The sequence below is a fragment of the Polyodon spathula genome, chromosome 1 (genome assembly GCF_017654505.1).
Source record: "Polyodon spathula isolate WHYD16114869_AA chromosome 1, ASM1765450v1, whole genome shotgun sequence".
NCBI lineage: Eukaryota > Metazoa > Chordata > Actinopteri > Acipenseriformes > Polyodontidae > Polyodon > Polyodon spathula.
The window spans coordinates 59,266,850-59,283,721 of record NC_054534.1 but is presented as its reverse complement, the minus strand read 5'-3'; the positions used below and the strand labels follow the sequence as shown (position 1 = coordinate 59,283,721).

The 16,872-nt window shown below is 35.3% G+C and overlaps 1 pseudogene; it reads right to left on the bottom strand.

Annotated features, from left to right (window-relative positions):
* The window catches only part of LOC121322065, a 50,876-nt pseudogene that overhangs the window by 18,365 nt on the left and 15,639 nt on the right, over nt 1-16,872 (bottom strand).

Sequence of the window (16,872 nt, the reverse complement as noted above, 5' to 3'; positions counted from 1 at the left end):
TGCGAAAAACTAACGAATAATCCACGGGGTGAAATGAATAGCAGGTGCCCCACTTGGTCACTCTGTTAAAAACAGTGGTGCAATGGCAGATTGTTTAATAATTCTTTATTCCATTAAAGGTAATTCAAGATTATAAAAATGCTAACAAAATGGTGTAGTTTCCATGGAAAAATAAAAACAAGTCGCACCTTTTTCTCACACTATTTTGGTCGTACTTTTGGGGTAACTTGGGTTTTCATGTTCTTTTCTTTTAGGGAGAGTGTGGCAGAGCAAAGCTCTGCCCTTTTTAAATTGGCAGGGATGGGGTTAACTTCCCCTACCTGCCTGGGTTTATTATGTTCAGGTGGCTGGGGTTGATTAGTTGATTAGGTTAATTAACGATCAATCAGCACCCAGCCACCTGACATAAAAGGAGGCCTCTGCTTCTCATTTGGGAGAGGGAGCTGAGGAAGCAGGTTGGTTTTTTTTGGTTGTTTGGAAAGATTGCATCCAGTGAAGGCATTGCCCAGCCTGGAAATTGTTATTTTGTAAGTTTTGCTTTTGGTCTTTCTTTGTGTTTAAATTGCTTTGTTTTGGCCCTTGTGCCCTTTCATTTTTGTGTTTATTTATAATAAAATAGTTAGTTTTTTGAACTGCAGTCTGTCTCTGGGCCTCTTTCCACTCGCCAGCCTGCCACATTTGGTGTCAGAGTGGGATAGCGCCACCTAGAGGCTCAGCGCAGTACTTTTGTTTTGTTTTGTGGAATTTTTGGGATAATTTTTTTTTTTTTTTTTTTTTTTGGGAAAAAAAAAAAACCAACCTGCTTCCTCAGCTCCCTCTCCCAAATGAGAAGCAGAGGCCTCCTTTTATGTCAGGTGGCTGGGTGCTGATTGATCGTTAATTAACCTAATCAACCCCAGCCATCTGAACATAATAAACCCAGGCAGGTAGGGGAAGTTAACCCCATCCCTGCCAATTTAAAAAGGGCAGGGCTTTGCTCTGCCACAGAGAGAAATTCTCCTTCCAAATACAAATAACACAATTAATATTAAAATACGAGACAGTATATTTGAATGTTTCTGTCTGAGTTCCAGTTTGGCCTTGCACGATGACTGACACTGTGCAGCTTTCTTAAACTGGGTTTCCACAATTTTTTTAGGTTGTGTTGAAGAACAGTAAGTACAGCCTGCCAAGAGATTTTTCTAATCACCCTGTACAACAAATGTCCCTAAATATTTAAGTGCTTACCTGAAAAACAGTAAAATGCTAAATTGCAGAAAATTTCATTTTTTAATGTCTGCATTTTAAAGGCATTATACTAAACATTTGTGACTTATCAAACAAAATGAAAAAAATATATATAAAAAATAAAAGAACAACAGACATGTGAAATGTCCTCTTCTTGTACTGGACAGAGCAATCTTCAGCAAAGATATTTCCAATCTTGATACAGATGGTGTCTTTTTCATTGATGACATTTTAAATGAATTGTGCAGATCTATGCAGTGTGTTACAGCATTCACCGGAAGCAAGATAAATTGGTTGCCAGTTTCCAAAATGCAGTGTAACAGGTATTGTCTCAATAAGACAAACATTTGCTATATTTCTTTTTAAGTGATAAAAACATTTACATTTACACTAGTCTTTCAGAAATTGGAACTTTCACAGGAAACTACATATTATACAGCACTGAGATTGTGAATCCATAACTCTGAAAAACTGATGAACCTTGAACCTGACCTGGAGGGACAATGCCCTCTACAGGAATATTATTTATGAAAAAACGTAAATCAATATAGCATACTGTAGGAAGGACACATCCTGGTCACTCAGAAAACTAAATACATTCTAAGGTTGTAAGAACCCTTGCTAGCTGTGAAAACTCATTGGCAAGCAAACAATTAAACCCTCCTTTTTCCTCACATGGCCAGATTTACTGTATGTCACAGAGGACATTACATAGGCATACAGTAACAGGTCTTATATATTAAAATATACTACATTTTAATTGTATTATTAAAAGTAGAATCTGTAATTGAAATAAAAAGACAGTTCATAGTCATTTCTTTAACTGAAATGTGTGGGTAGTTTGACATTTATACATACTCACTTGTTAAAATGCAGAGCAGAAAGAGATATTCAGTGTAGGCAATAACACCTGAAACAAACTATGATTTAATTAAATACATATCATATCATATTTCTGAATTAAAATGTCATTTTATAAGACAATGGTCATACATTGAATGCATGTCAAACATGATATTTTGCCAAGACACAACAAATCCCTCTTTGGTAATGCAGACCAATGCCATACCAGTTTGTATCCCTGGGACATGACACTGTATTTTATATTGTGTCAAAGTGGTTAACAGTGTGCAGGTGCAGGAATGCAGCAGTGATCAATGAACAGACAGACAACAATAATCCAGGTGTAATGGCGTTTATTTGTAAATCCAATTGCTCCGATGACACAAATACAGTAAATAATAATAATAACAAGCAATACAGCGACGTATATCGCTTCGTTGTAATCCACAGGTTGGTCCCGAAATAACAGTCCTGATCTTTTTACACCCACACGAAACACAAACACTAGCACCAGTCCACAGTGCATGCTCTAGTGCTCGTGGTGCGAATACAGTTTATGAAACAAAGTACAGTGTTGTCCGGGTTAGGGCTGGCCTTTGGTGACAGCTCCGAAATGTGTTCAGTTGTCTACTAATAACAAACAAGTATTCCTTAGACAGGATAAAACTCAAGATTACGATACACATTCTTCAGGTTCAGCTTTAACCATACAAAGGAACAGATCACTTCGCTACGCCCCCTTCTGTACCATCAATCATGAACCCTTGGTTAACTAGTGCAACCGCTCCTCCAAACCGCGGCTGACACGTCGTTTTCCTTCCGGGTCAATGATTTAGTGTATCGTAGCTCTGCCACCTTTCTAGATGACCGTCCAACGTCCTTCTAACCCTGGGAATGAATTGTAAGGCCATCCAGTCCAGGGCACTCTGTTCCTTTTACACCATACCCTCACAGGTCAGGAGAGAGATTGATCACCAAGAACAATTATGTCTCTGTCATAGATGTAATAATACATCGGCTGCAGTGCATTATGAAAAAGATGTCATCAAGGGGTTATGTGACATCATAAACCGCAAGAGCGCAGAGCCCCTAGATGATATATTTAAGCAACAGAACCCAAAGAGGGCTTTAAGGTCTGGCAAGACCCACCTCCTGTCATTAAATGTCATGAGCCGAAGGTAACCAGACGGTAAAGTTCTTTTATGAGGGTTCTATTGCCTTTAGAAAATGGATATCGATTAGCGCTTTGTCGCAAATGAATAGAAATATTTTTCTTATTATTCCATGACTAATGAGATCAAAATTCCATCTGTGGTCTGTTAGCCTTTTTTTTTTTTTTTTTTTTTTGATGGTGGGCCACTATGAAAGGCGCTATATAAAACAGACTGATTGACTGATTAATGCTGATCATGCTGTTTGTTCAGTAACTTGGTAAAGTGTGTTCTTCCTGGCTTTGTTAGAGAAGAGAGTACCATGCCTGTGTTGTTACTGTGACCTGCTGAAATAAAGTTGTTGTTGAAAGTAAATCGAAGCCAGCTGCTTGACTTCTTCATCTCGTCATTCAAACCGGAGACTAGATGCTGTTGTGGTTACTGGATTGCTGCTGACAGCAAACACTATTCTCGATGTTTTTAAAACTTTATTTGCTATACTAAATTTAAATAGATAGATAAAGTGAGGAAACAGTATTAGTCTACACTGACAGACAACATTCAGAGGGCGTGTACAAGAACAGAGATTACCTTTCATCAAGCAGAAAAATGGCAAAATACACAACTGCTGTACTTATGTATTTCTGGGCAGACTGATTTGGAACAGTGATTAAGCATAGTTTGAAAGACATCATTTGAGGTCCTTTACAAGAGATTAAAGCCGTCATATTGCCCAGTCAGTTTAAGGGAAATCTCCGATCTATTTTTTTTATTTCTCGTAATGCACTGCAGCCCTTTATTATTTTTATATTAAATGGATTTTAAAAATATGATCATATATTTGTTGTTCAAGATATCTATCAATACTATTCAGAACAGAAAGTAGCTTTCTGGGATCATTCTCACTGCTGTTTCTTTTCGTAATGCATATGCATATATACAATATACAATGTGTATTGTAGCAATCTTTAAAAAGATGCCACCTACCAGGTTACGCAGAGTAAATAAATTTGTTAGGTGTGTGTCAAAATCTCCAGTATACACACACACACACACAAACAACACACAAACAAAAACCACCAAGTCTTCTAAACCATTAAAGCAATCGCACTAATCCCCTGCCAACTTTGGCTGTTGTTCTCTTCACAGAAATAGGGAATTAACAACGTAATTGACCTCATAAGTGGATGCAAACCAAAAGAAAATTAAAACACCCCTGAGACATCTCTGTAGATGTCAAATGCTGCTTATGTTTTGGTAAAGGGCTGTAAAACATCATTAAGTGATCTAGAGAGATGTGGATTCTTTATTTGGTATTGTGTTCTTCTTTGTTTGATGCCACTCTCTTTGTTACCTAACAAAGACGGGAAGAGCAACTGTCAGGCAACATGTCAGCAGACATAGAAGAAGCTATCTAGCAGGCCTTGAAAGCATTCTCTCTTTTGTTTGTGGTTGCAGACAGTGACCGGAGCACAGATAGTTGTGGTTGACTGCACTGAGTGTTATGGGAGAAAGATCCTGGAATGGCTATTGTACAGACAAAAACGTGCCCCAGTAAACCACAAAGGGGAAAGGCGGAGTACCACCCAAACATAAAATGATTAGGTTTAAATGCAATAGTACTGGGCATGTACATAAATAAGAAACTAGCAAACCTAAGGCTTTGCATTCGATTAATTCACAATGTTTTTTTTTTTTTTCTCCAACATATCTAATACCAGTTTTTAAACTTAAATTACTCTTTCAACAACATATTAGGTCTGCCCTTTTCATATTATCCAAAACAGCAAACCAAAACAACATCATTTAAGTATAATAAAAAACTCGTTGTTTATATTTAGTATATATGCAACCTTCATAATGATATATATATATATATATATATATATATATATATATATATATATATATATATATATATATATATATATATATACACACACACTTGCGTAAATGTAAACACATACTATTTAAAAAAATAATAATAATGTATTTCATTGAAAAGAAATGCTAACAAGTGCAACATTCCTTCAATGCATACCGAGATGCTATTACAATCAGTTACTCATGTACACATTTTTAGACAGTGCAAAGAATTAAAAGTTTATTTTAAATACAGTAAATACTTAAAATTCCTTCTCAGTAACACTTATGCCACATAGTTTCTATCTTAGCAACCAAAATTGTTTTTTAAATTATTTACCTTAACAAAGCCAAAGCTCAAATGAATGTGGTTAAACAATACAAAAAAATTCCACAAGATCACTTTATAGAAAGCTTCAATGTCTGAACTGTAATTCAATGCCCTTTTTAGAGTTAATACTGTCCACAGTGATTAGTGGCTGGTATATAAATCTTGTCTCAACACTGCCGAATTCAAACAGCTTTGTACATTTTCAAAGATGAGCTTTGTTTAAAGATCACTCTAATACTTTCGTGTAGAGCTTCGAAACTTAACGCCGGGATTAAAAAGCTTCAGCCCAGCACAGCCCCTCAGTTTCAGTTCCAGAACAGGTATTGGATTCAAGTCAAATAAAAAGGCAAAGAAAACATCTAAAACCTGACACACAGAATCTAGGACTTAACTCTTCAAAGATCCAATGACAACTTCATCTTTTAGAAGAATATGTTCTGTGGACACATTAACTGTGCAAATCATCTTAACATATTTGGGTTTAAAATATAGCTGTGCTTCTAAAATACCTTTGTTATGCATGAGTGTCATTTCTCTGTAATACAGATATGTATTGGAATTGTGGAACAGTGTTTAAATCCTAGTGACATCACATGATTCTATGATCGGTTCAGTTTGGTAATTGGTTTTCGGTAAAACCAAAATGAAAGTTTAAAACCGAAAAACCAAACTGCATTTGTGCAGCCAAGGGATCGAGGCATACCACTATTTTTTAAAACTGTGATAATAAGGTCAATACAGTGTTACTGCATCATGGATACCAATGTATTCTACAAATAGACACAATGTAGAAAGAATAAAAAAGTGTATTAAGTGATATTGACGAAGAAACACTTCTATTAATTCAATTTAAAATATCCTCCAGACTTATGGCAGCAAAACACTAAAGCTTAAAAGGCCTGCAGCCAGACCCCCAAAAAACATACGCAAAGTTCTTGTTTAGGGTTAGTTTAGTTTAGTTGCTGGTTTATTATGGCCTATCACTATTGCATAATACATACGACTCTACGGTAAGGCACTTACACTTGAATTCAATCAACATGCTGAAGGCATGCAGCAACAAAGTAAATCAGACAAACTAAATTCATTTCAATACATGTACAATAAATTAAAGTGACCTTAATAAAAACAAATTGACCTGCTCACAGATAAAAGCAGCATCCAGACATTTGTCCTCAGTATCCCTTTCGCTTGTTGCAGCTTCACCCAGTTTACTGCTTGTTCCAGTTTCCCAGTGTTTCGGGACCTCAACTAACATTTTATTTTCTTTCAGTACTTTTGCATTTGGCTTCAGTTCGGTTTTGGTTTAAGATAATGATAACTGTTGTATCCCTAATTGGTATAAAGGAGATGCTGCCACCTTATAATGTTTCTTACTATTTAGCACCACATTTAAAAAAAAAAGACAACAAAAACTGAATAGGAACATCTGACAAATTAGACAGTGTGGTGTGCACATACTGCAAGTAGTTTGGAACTAAAATGTTGGTAGAGCAATGCAATCAAATGAAACAGAAGAAAAAACAAAACAAACAAAACACCTAATAACTTACTGGAATTCCTAATACCATAACTGTCTAAACCTTAGCCCCTCAATAGCAAATTTGTTGGCTGTAATGCCAATTATGTTGCTGAAACACTGTTGTGTAAACAAAATGTTATCAGAAACATACAAACACAAGCATAACAAAGTACACATCTATTTTCAGATTACACTTGTAAGCTATATTTACCACCAAACCAGTAGTATTCCTTTTTGTATTAATCTAAACTATGATATGAACAATAAGTTTACTGCATATTACTGAAATTCAAAATGTTTTCCCCCTAATATCACATTGGCAATGTAATTCCCTTACCACCATCAGACAAGTTTCGAAACAGTTTTGATGTCCCTCTGAAAGTATCTGCTCTAACTCCTATAAAACACAATACAAGAATTGAATGAGTTATTTTCTTTAGTAAATTAAATAAAACAACCTTTGAGGATTGTATTTTTTTAAATGTATATATGAAAGTCCTCAGCTGACTGACTCACCTAAAACTTTCATAAACTGTTTTACTGTCATGAACATACTGAAATATATTTTATCTATACAAATTATGGGACATAAAGTCTACTCTTATAAAGGGCATCTTCCATTAAAACCATTATTTTGTGTGTTTAGAGCCCAGTTTTCTTGACATATTTAGGAGATTTTTTTTTTCAGATAAGACTAAAAAATCAGCATGCTGAATCAAATCATTCCTCTGTAGTAGGAAAGAAAAATAATTTAAAGTGAACATATACTTATTCGAACATTACAAGTGTGTTTGTTTATAGATGTACATGTGGTTGTGTACCAGTCTTTGTTATTTTTTTAATTTACCAATTTAAACTTATGTTAGCGTGCGCGCGCGCGAGAGAGAGAGAGAGAGAGAGAGAGAGAGAGAGAGAGAGAGAGAGAGAGAGAGAGAGAGAGAGAGAGAGAGAGAGAGGAGAATTGATTTCAGCTCTGGTAACTGGTAACTGTATTTCTGTCAGAAAGGTCTTACTTGCTTTGAAAGTGGCCTCCATTGTCTTCTGTCTAATAAAAGTTTTAAAAAAGGCACAGATTAGGAAGACAAAAATAACTGAATATTATCTCTATGCAAATACCATTTTAATATAAAATACTAACTTGCTTAAGCATGTTTAACCCTGTTTGGACCATTCATTTGACAACCAAATTCAAAAGACTACTGCAGCTTCATTGCAGTTTAATAAAAAATCTGTTCAGTTTAAATAACCCGAAATACCTATTTCTAAAACACTGGAACGCAGCTTGCATGCACAGCTTTTGCAGAAATACAGTATTTCAGTAGTTGCTAGTAACCAATAAATAGTTCACAACCTTTCATCTAATCTTCAGTACTGCAATCCAATATGCAATAAAAGTCTTACCTCACAAGATAAACAGAACCATAAAACAATCACTTAAGTGCCTGTTTAATTAAAGTCTTAAACTTATCACAATTGTTTGATAATAGCTGTGGCAATGACCCTCGTCTTGACTAACTAGAAGTCATATAAAAAGTCCCATATTACAGCTACAGGACATGTTTAACAGGTACTAAAAAAAAGTACTTTGTACCAAATGCTATTCGGATAAACCAGTCTTAAAAACAAAAAAAGAGACAAGTAAAACAAATATTATTTACATGTGACAAGTCTGTACAGTATTTGTTTATTTTACACGTGTCACTATATCTTAAAAGGAGCATTAGTTTGAGTTATTCAATCTTATCCAAAGTGTACTACCAGGATCGTTTAGCCCTTAGAATACAACTTGACGGTTTCAGTCTGAAAAAAACATTTCAGACCTAAAGTATACTTACAAAATGATACAGTATATACTTTATAATAAATAAATAAATCAAGTTGATGTGTTTAGCAAAAACTTGAAAAAAAAAAAAAAAAAAAAACAGTACGTGGGCAATTCTTGCTTGTAGTTTCTGCTTGCTCTTGCAAGGAGGTGTTTTAGTTAGGGCTGTAACGAGGGGTACATTTTGAAGGTTTGGAACACATTACCGAACGAAGGTTTGAAAGTTTAATAGTACTAAGTTGCATAATTTACTGGTGACCTTGTCACCATAGCTACTAGTTTACAGTTGATTGAAAATCCTATTATCTTATAAATTAAATAAGTCAATCACACGTAGCTTAAAAATACATTATATAGAACAGTAATCATGTTTTTCTAATTTAAATAAAAATACATGTTGTTTATGTACATGCAATTGATGTTGCTTGTAATACATATACAGTAGTGTTGGACAATAATGCAATTTTCTGTTATTATCGACTGCAAATGAACAATAATAATTATTATCGGCTGAATAAAATATATAACGTTTACTGCAACGTGTCTTGTTATTGCTAACTTGTTTACAAAATAAAAAAGAAAACCGTGTTTCAAAAAAATCCTTTCCAGTTCATACATGTTTTAAATTGCGATTCAGAAATCTCAGCTGTTGAACAGAGAGTATGTTACTGAAACCCCCAGTTGGGATCTTCATATACACCTCTTGCTAATTTATTTTCAAACCAAAACGCAGAGTTGCAACCTTTATAAAATAATGACTAAATAATACTTACACTTTATTATTTGCAACTTTTTTTGCACAATGCAGGGTACCCCCATGGATCTTTATAGCACTAGTCTGTTGAAAATAAATACTCAGTTCCTCCAAAACGAAACAGCGCATATTTTATGTTTCATACCTATTCTACTATAACCCTTAAATTACATATTGTACACTAGGTAGTAGGCATTCAGTACACATTTTATTGAAGCACTGGAGCCGCTAAAGATCACATTTGGAATATGAGTGACATTTAATGTGTGACTTACAGTATTCAGACACTGTCAAACTGTTTCTGTTAACAGAGAAAAAAAAAATAGAATTCTTGGCTAGCGAATGAACCTTCGAACACAGCCCTGGTTTTAGTATCACCATACTTTCTGGTTTCAGTGTATTGTTGATATAGCTATACTGGTATTCAGCAGTGTTAATGTCAGTATTTCTTGTTTTGCGCTTTATACGTTTACTTTTAAATCAAAGCTTTGAAACGTTCAAGCTCATCTAATTTCATGATTAAGTGCAGAATTAAAGATTTTGAATCTGTGCATCAGCATGTGCTCTGGCAATAGGGGGAATAACCCTTATGTCATCAACACACATTGTTAATGTTAGTCTTTACTAAGCAATGATTAAAAGCTCTTGACATCATAAGTCTGTAATAGGTTGTAGAAACAAAAGTCAAACTACATTTATCTCTTGACGGCAAAACTGACACATTTACAAGCAATGAACAAAGCAAACTAGCAATGAACTAAAAAACATCACTTCTATAAGTCATTCATCTAACCCCGACAATGGTCTTGAAGTGTTCTTGTGCCTTTTCCAATACAGTCAGCTACTTACCCACGGTCGAAAGTTCTTCAGTAGTATTTCTTATTTACTCTGTGGCTGGTGCTTTGCTTTGAGACTGCTCAAAGTCTAAATTCTAAAAAGGATGAAAATGTACACTGGCAAAATCTGAAACAACGCAATGCGAGGCAAACAGATAATTCTTAAGAAAACCTTTACAGCTTCTGCCTATCCACATAGCAACCAGCTAGAAAAGACTTGAAACTTGAAATTCAAGAAACGACTAGAATTGAAACTGACGGCGCATACACAAGTGAACTTTACATCTCAATAGGTGTAAAAGCATCAGACCCTCTCCCCATCTACCTTGAAAAGCTTCATTGAAGACTGCTGAAATGTAACTGTATGTTACCAGAGCTTATTTAAAACAGTCTGGCACATTATCAGACAATAAGAAAGATGACATTGCATATCATACTTAATTTTAACAGTGACTGTAGGCACAAAAACAAGCATGTGACAAGCTGTGTAAAACATCTATATGAACACAGTAAAAATCACAGTTCATAATCTGAAGAAATAAAGATCTGGCTACAGATTGGCCCGTGTGAATATTACTGTCAGCATTAAGATTTGCAAATCCCAAACTGATTGCCTAGATGGATGTTTTTTCTTATTACATAGATTTGCCTTTACATTAGAAGTAACAAACCTTTCATTTTCTGAAAACAGCTGTGGTGCTAGTATGTTTGACAGGACTATTAATTATATTTTTAAAGGTATCTGTTTCCTCAGATCCAGTGTTGTGTACGCATTTATCACGTGTTAGCTTTTGCTTTGACCATTGTATTAGGGCTGGTGGAGGCCAACAGAGTGCCCCTGTAAATGGGATGTTTTATTTGAGTGAGCTATGGTTTCTTGCACAAATGTTAGGCAGTTTATTTTGTTTGCAAATGTATTAAAAGGGATTAAAACAGATCTATGGCACGTTGCAAACCTGTGGATAAAGTTTCTAACTGTCAGTGTTAGAACAAAGCACTTACACTCAGCCAAACACAAAAGACCAAGCCTGAATGTAGAAAATGAAGACCAAAAGCCTTAAGGTGATTTATTTATCAGGTATTCCCACTAATATTGCACTTCTAGATTATATGTTTTGCTGTATTACATTTGTTGTAAATCATTAACAATCTGTGGTCAAAGCTTTCTGAAGAGCCTTTTTTTTTTATAGCCAACAAATCTTTTACTACATGTTCCAAAAGAAAGAAGGTGCACGATTCCTGGTGGGCATTTTATGTGTTTACCTAGGAATAAAATGGACTTCAAGAGGATTTATGTTAATACTTTAACCAAATTATTGTCTTTATCTATTGAGGTCATAAAACTAAACGATGCCCCTTTTGAGATAATTGGCTATCAGCATACTTCTCACAAAAAGTGTCTTCATTGAGTACACATCTCCATGGACTTTACAACCAAAGTATAAAACCATACATTTCATGAAAATGTTTCTTCATACATACTAAGTACACCAGAAGTGACACTATCACTTATGGAACAAGCCATACTTACCATAATAAAAACATCTTGTTCGTAAACGATTTCCTCCGCATAAACAAGAATTCAGGCCAGTAACATAAAGCACACTATCTTCAATAAGTACTGTCTGTATATCCCAGACAATGGCAGCGTTTACATGCACAGGTCATGAGTTTTCCTCACAACCTGTTTGCCGTACTTTTCAGGAAATGTGTTGCTATGCAGTTCTGATTTAGGAAAGAAAATCGTCCGTGCCAATGCAGATTACTCAATGCATAGTAATTTAGGGGAGGGGATATTTAAATGTCCGTGTCTGCTTAGAACTACTCGTGAGGAGAGCTTCATGCGTTGCCATGAACACAAAAACATTTAACAACAGAAATTAATTCACGTGCTGTCACGCACATTCTGAATTACACCACGCATTAGCTACTTGTTTGTCTAGTTACCTTTCTAACACATACACACAAAATTATCCAAAATATAATTTCTATAAGTTTTACTACTTAGAATATTATATCTGTGTTTGTGTGAACATCTAAAAGTTACATTTCATTAACACTAGAACCACTTTGTATAATATGTTTTTTATTTTTTTATTTTGAATATAACCTACAATATTCAATTCTTTTTTATACATACAAGCCTGTTGTTATCTCTACTGGACCTGGCAGCCATCAAGTCCTTCGTTTTGCACAAGGTAGGAGAGATTTCATCGTGAAGCTAACCACAGCACTTCAGCAAAAACATTTTGATCAGAAAGCTGCAGGCTCAGCATCTCAACCTGGACTCTGTGCGCGAGTGACACACACGCAAAATAAATCATATGTTACTTTGGTTTTTGATGAAAAACTAATTTTGTTTTTACAGTTCTGTATGTGCATATAATTGTTTACAGACTAGTTTCTTTTGAAAAGTTATTTTTTATTATATTAGTTTATTAGTATAGTTTTTCATTTTTTTGAAGTAGTGCTTAATATGTGGTAAAATAAACCCTTTTATTTTACCCTTTTAAATACAGCGTTTTAGCAGTGCAGATATTTGACATGATGTACTTGAACAAAACTTTTGAGTTGTATCCGATAGTTTGTCTTTCATTTTAATGTTGATGGTGTTTAAAATGTGCCGGTATGACTATAACCGCGGAATGCCATGAGAAGCCAGGATGATGTGTTGAAATTGTTTTGGGGGTATACCACTCTTTATTCCTCACCACCTAAAACAAGAACTGGTTATTTTCAATTTTAAATTACAAATCTAATATAAATAAAACCAGTGTCAATAACAGTGCCTTTGGAACGCCACCTGCTTTGTGGTAAACATTTTTTGTAACAACAGTTTAATATCCATTACACAGATGAGCACTAAAATTGATGCTGGTTAAACTGTTAGCTCCATGCAGGTGTTGTGTCTCATTGGGTTATTTACAATCATGGCTATTTCAGACAATGTATGAAGACAATGTATTTCCTAAATGCATATCCTCCAAGCATCACCTGCAAACAATTTCCAATTTACCCGTATGTGTTCAGATCTAATTTGATAGCATGTCTAAATCAATTGGATTAGGCAGATTGTCCATGCACACAACATGAAAGAAGACTGTCTAGAATAATACACTGATGTGGAATGCTGTTAAATAGCTATCTGAGGTCATTGTTATGCATCACCTTTAAAACGTTTGAATACTCTACATAAGGTGAATACATAAGTGTCCTGAATAATATCCTATACAGAGAACAATGTATTCTAGCACTGTACATTTAATTAGTTGTTTAGCCAACTGTTTGTAAGCAAATTAATGTGAGTACTACTTTTCATCACTTACATTTGGGCTCATCCATAGTAACAGACTTGATGAAATTCTGCGGGGTCATGTAGAGTTGGCCCTCATATTCAACAGAGGAAAACATGCGGAATCTTTGCTCATGAGAAGAAATGTAGACATCTCCATCTTCAAAATCCAGACTGCTGGACTAAAACAAAGCAAACACAAAACTGTTCAGACTTCACACATTTACATTACTCAAGGCCTTTTGTCTTCAGTGTGACTAACGTAATCATACCTCACAAATGAATTGCACTTTAATTGCACTTACATTGTCTGTTCATTTCACCCCAGCAGTATCTTCTTGGTGAAAGCACCTTACTAGCTGAAAGAATATCAGCCAATTGGGGAAGCAGCTCATTGGTTATTGACAGGGAAAAAGCCAATGACGAGCCATGGCCAATTTCACCATCCAAATCAAAAGACTCAGGAATTGCAGACAGTAAAAGCATGGCTTACAAACAGAGATTTATTTAACAGTGTAGTACCGGATATCTGGTTTGCTTAAACACTTTTCATTTAAAAACTGCACATTTGAGACCGATATAATGAATAGATGTTTACTGCAGAGAACATTTACATAACTATTTTGTTAGATACAATCACTTTAAGTGTATCTTAAATGTGTGTTGAATACATATGGTTAATTGTGAAAGTGGTTATACAGTAGCATGTTATCAAAGAACAGTTTTCAATAAAGTTTTAAGTTATGTATGTCGCACTGCAAGCTGACATGCTGACCCATAAGAGCATTTCTACCAATGCAGAAGGCCAGTGTGGGGCCTGGTTTCTGCAATGATGGCTCCTCCCATAACCAGGTTTCTATAAGTGGTGACTCATTTTCATGGGAGTCCGGCTGGGGTAAATAGGCTTTAAATGACTCACCCCAGTATAGCTAAAGTAATGACTGGGGGAACCACTGCACTTAAAATCTTTTACATATTTTGAATTGGCAACTATTACCTAGTCAGGGGTAAAAAAAAGTTCCAAATTTTTCACCCCTAGGCATCCTTCTGAACATTACTTACTCTTTGATTCATGCACCATTCCCACAGCATTTTTCTTATCAAAAATAGAGAACTGGTACTGTTTTAAACATTTCTTGGTACATTTCTATGTTTGAGCTTTTTCCTTTAATGTAGGCCAAAATTGCATTGCACTACTGAGCCTGTTCTTCAACCAGAAATGGGATTTTTGTGAACAAAAACAAACTTTATGTTAAATGTGGAAAAGATCTGTCATGGACATGTCCAGAGGTTGAAAACAATATGGCACTGAAATGTTCACTGGAAATGTAAAAAGTTCCTGTAATGAAACGTTATTGTGAGAATTAAATAATAACCATGACCAGCTATCTTCTTTACAGTATCATTGACACTGTATGGTTAAAATAATGTGGCAGTAAAGGGATTATTTTTTACTGGACAACAGAGGTAACAGAACTAAGAACGTCTAACAATAAAGCTGCATATCAGACATTAAAAGAACAACTCTACAGCAGGTCAGAGTTCAAAGTCATAGTCGCATTTAGCATTGAGACAGAGCAGACCCTGCACATGTAAATGTTTTCATATTTTTGGTTGCGTAAATAAAGGTTCAAATGTTTTGAATTTAAGTTTGGCAGAGATGGGGTTAAATCTACATCTCTGCCAAATCCATGTGCATAATGTGCCTGGAAATTGAATAATTGGTGATCAATTAAGCCCAGTCACATGATATAAAAGAGGAACTCAATCCTTTGTTTGGGGGGGAGAAGATGTACAGTTCAGTGAAGGCGCCGCTGAGTCTGAACTTTTGTTTATATCTTTTGTTTTGTTTAATAAAAGAGTGCAAAAAGACTGAACTGCCTCTGGGTTTACTATTTCTGCCACTGACCAGCCTTGACCGCATGCCACTCTACCACAGGAATGCACAATCAATGGTGCAGTATTAGATTTTCCATAACATTCAAATATGAAGTTACCAATTTAAATGGTTTATGACACATTTGAAGTTGTAGGTGGAGTGGCAGCAGATTTGCAAACTCATACAAGCTTCTCTCACAGGGAAGCTTTATGAACCCTGTAGATAAATCAGCATCCAGGGTTTGTGCACAATTGTTCAACCTTCTATTGTACTAACATTTGTACAGTATGACACTAGAATCAACTTGCAAACCTGCACTGAACACACTATTTTAGTATCCATGCAATAAGATTCTCTCTGTCAATCAAGATTCACTCGATCAAAAACTGTTTTTCTCACAAACCCAGCATGTTGTCCCATTTCCAACAGCCAGCCAACAATGATGCTCAAAAAACCTTTATTCGTCAACAAGAAACACAACCAAGAAAAACTAACTTGATTTGGCCCTGGTAAAATCTTATTTACAGTGACTGAGTTTGGAGAGAACATACATTCAGAAGAAATGTCTACATCCGAGCGTGACTTACACCTAAAAAATGTAATTTTCTGTGTTATGAAAAAATACGTCAGTGAGAATGAACCTGACACTGTGTGGTGAGCTGAGCTCCCTCAGTCTGCTGCTGTGAAAGCCACTCTCTATCATATCGTTGTGTTGCTGTTTCCTGTTAGCAACACTGCATTGAAAGGGCAAGGCCAGAGGCTCTGGTCAAGCAAAGGCTGTGGATTGCTGCTTAATAAAGAGCTACATTTTTTTTGAGCTATGTGCCTTTCCTTTATTGACCCAGTATGCAGCATCTTTTTAACGATTGCTACAATACTATTCTAAATTCAACAGTTGTTATTGTCATTTATGCACTGTAAAAAGAGACTGCAGTGAGTATGAACCTGGAACAACACATTGTATCATATTTTTATAAACCCATGTACAGTAACATTAAAAATAACAGTACATTTCAAGAAACCATGGGGTTTATGATGTCACATAACTAAGGCCCTGTGAAAATAGCGGAAATTTTCTTTAAAATTCACGGCAATGGCACGGATATAGGATCGTATTTTGTGTAATGTGCACAGAACTATTTCATAAATTATGTGTACAAATTTTTCAAATATAGATATAAATGCACTGACATCATCGAAATCAACGTCAAAGTTATTCAAGCACTTTACAATAGTTTAGGAAATTGAGTTGTAAACAACAGCCTGTAGGTAAAGTGTATCTGCAAGGGCAGCTTTTAGTTCTAGTATGTCAGATGCATGTTCACCATTTAGGTCTTGCAAAACAAATACAA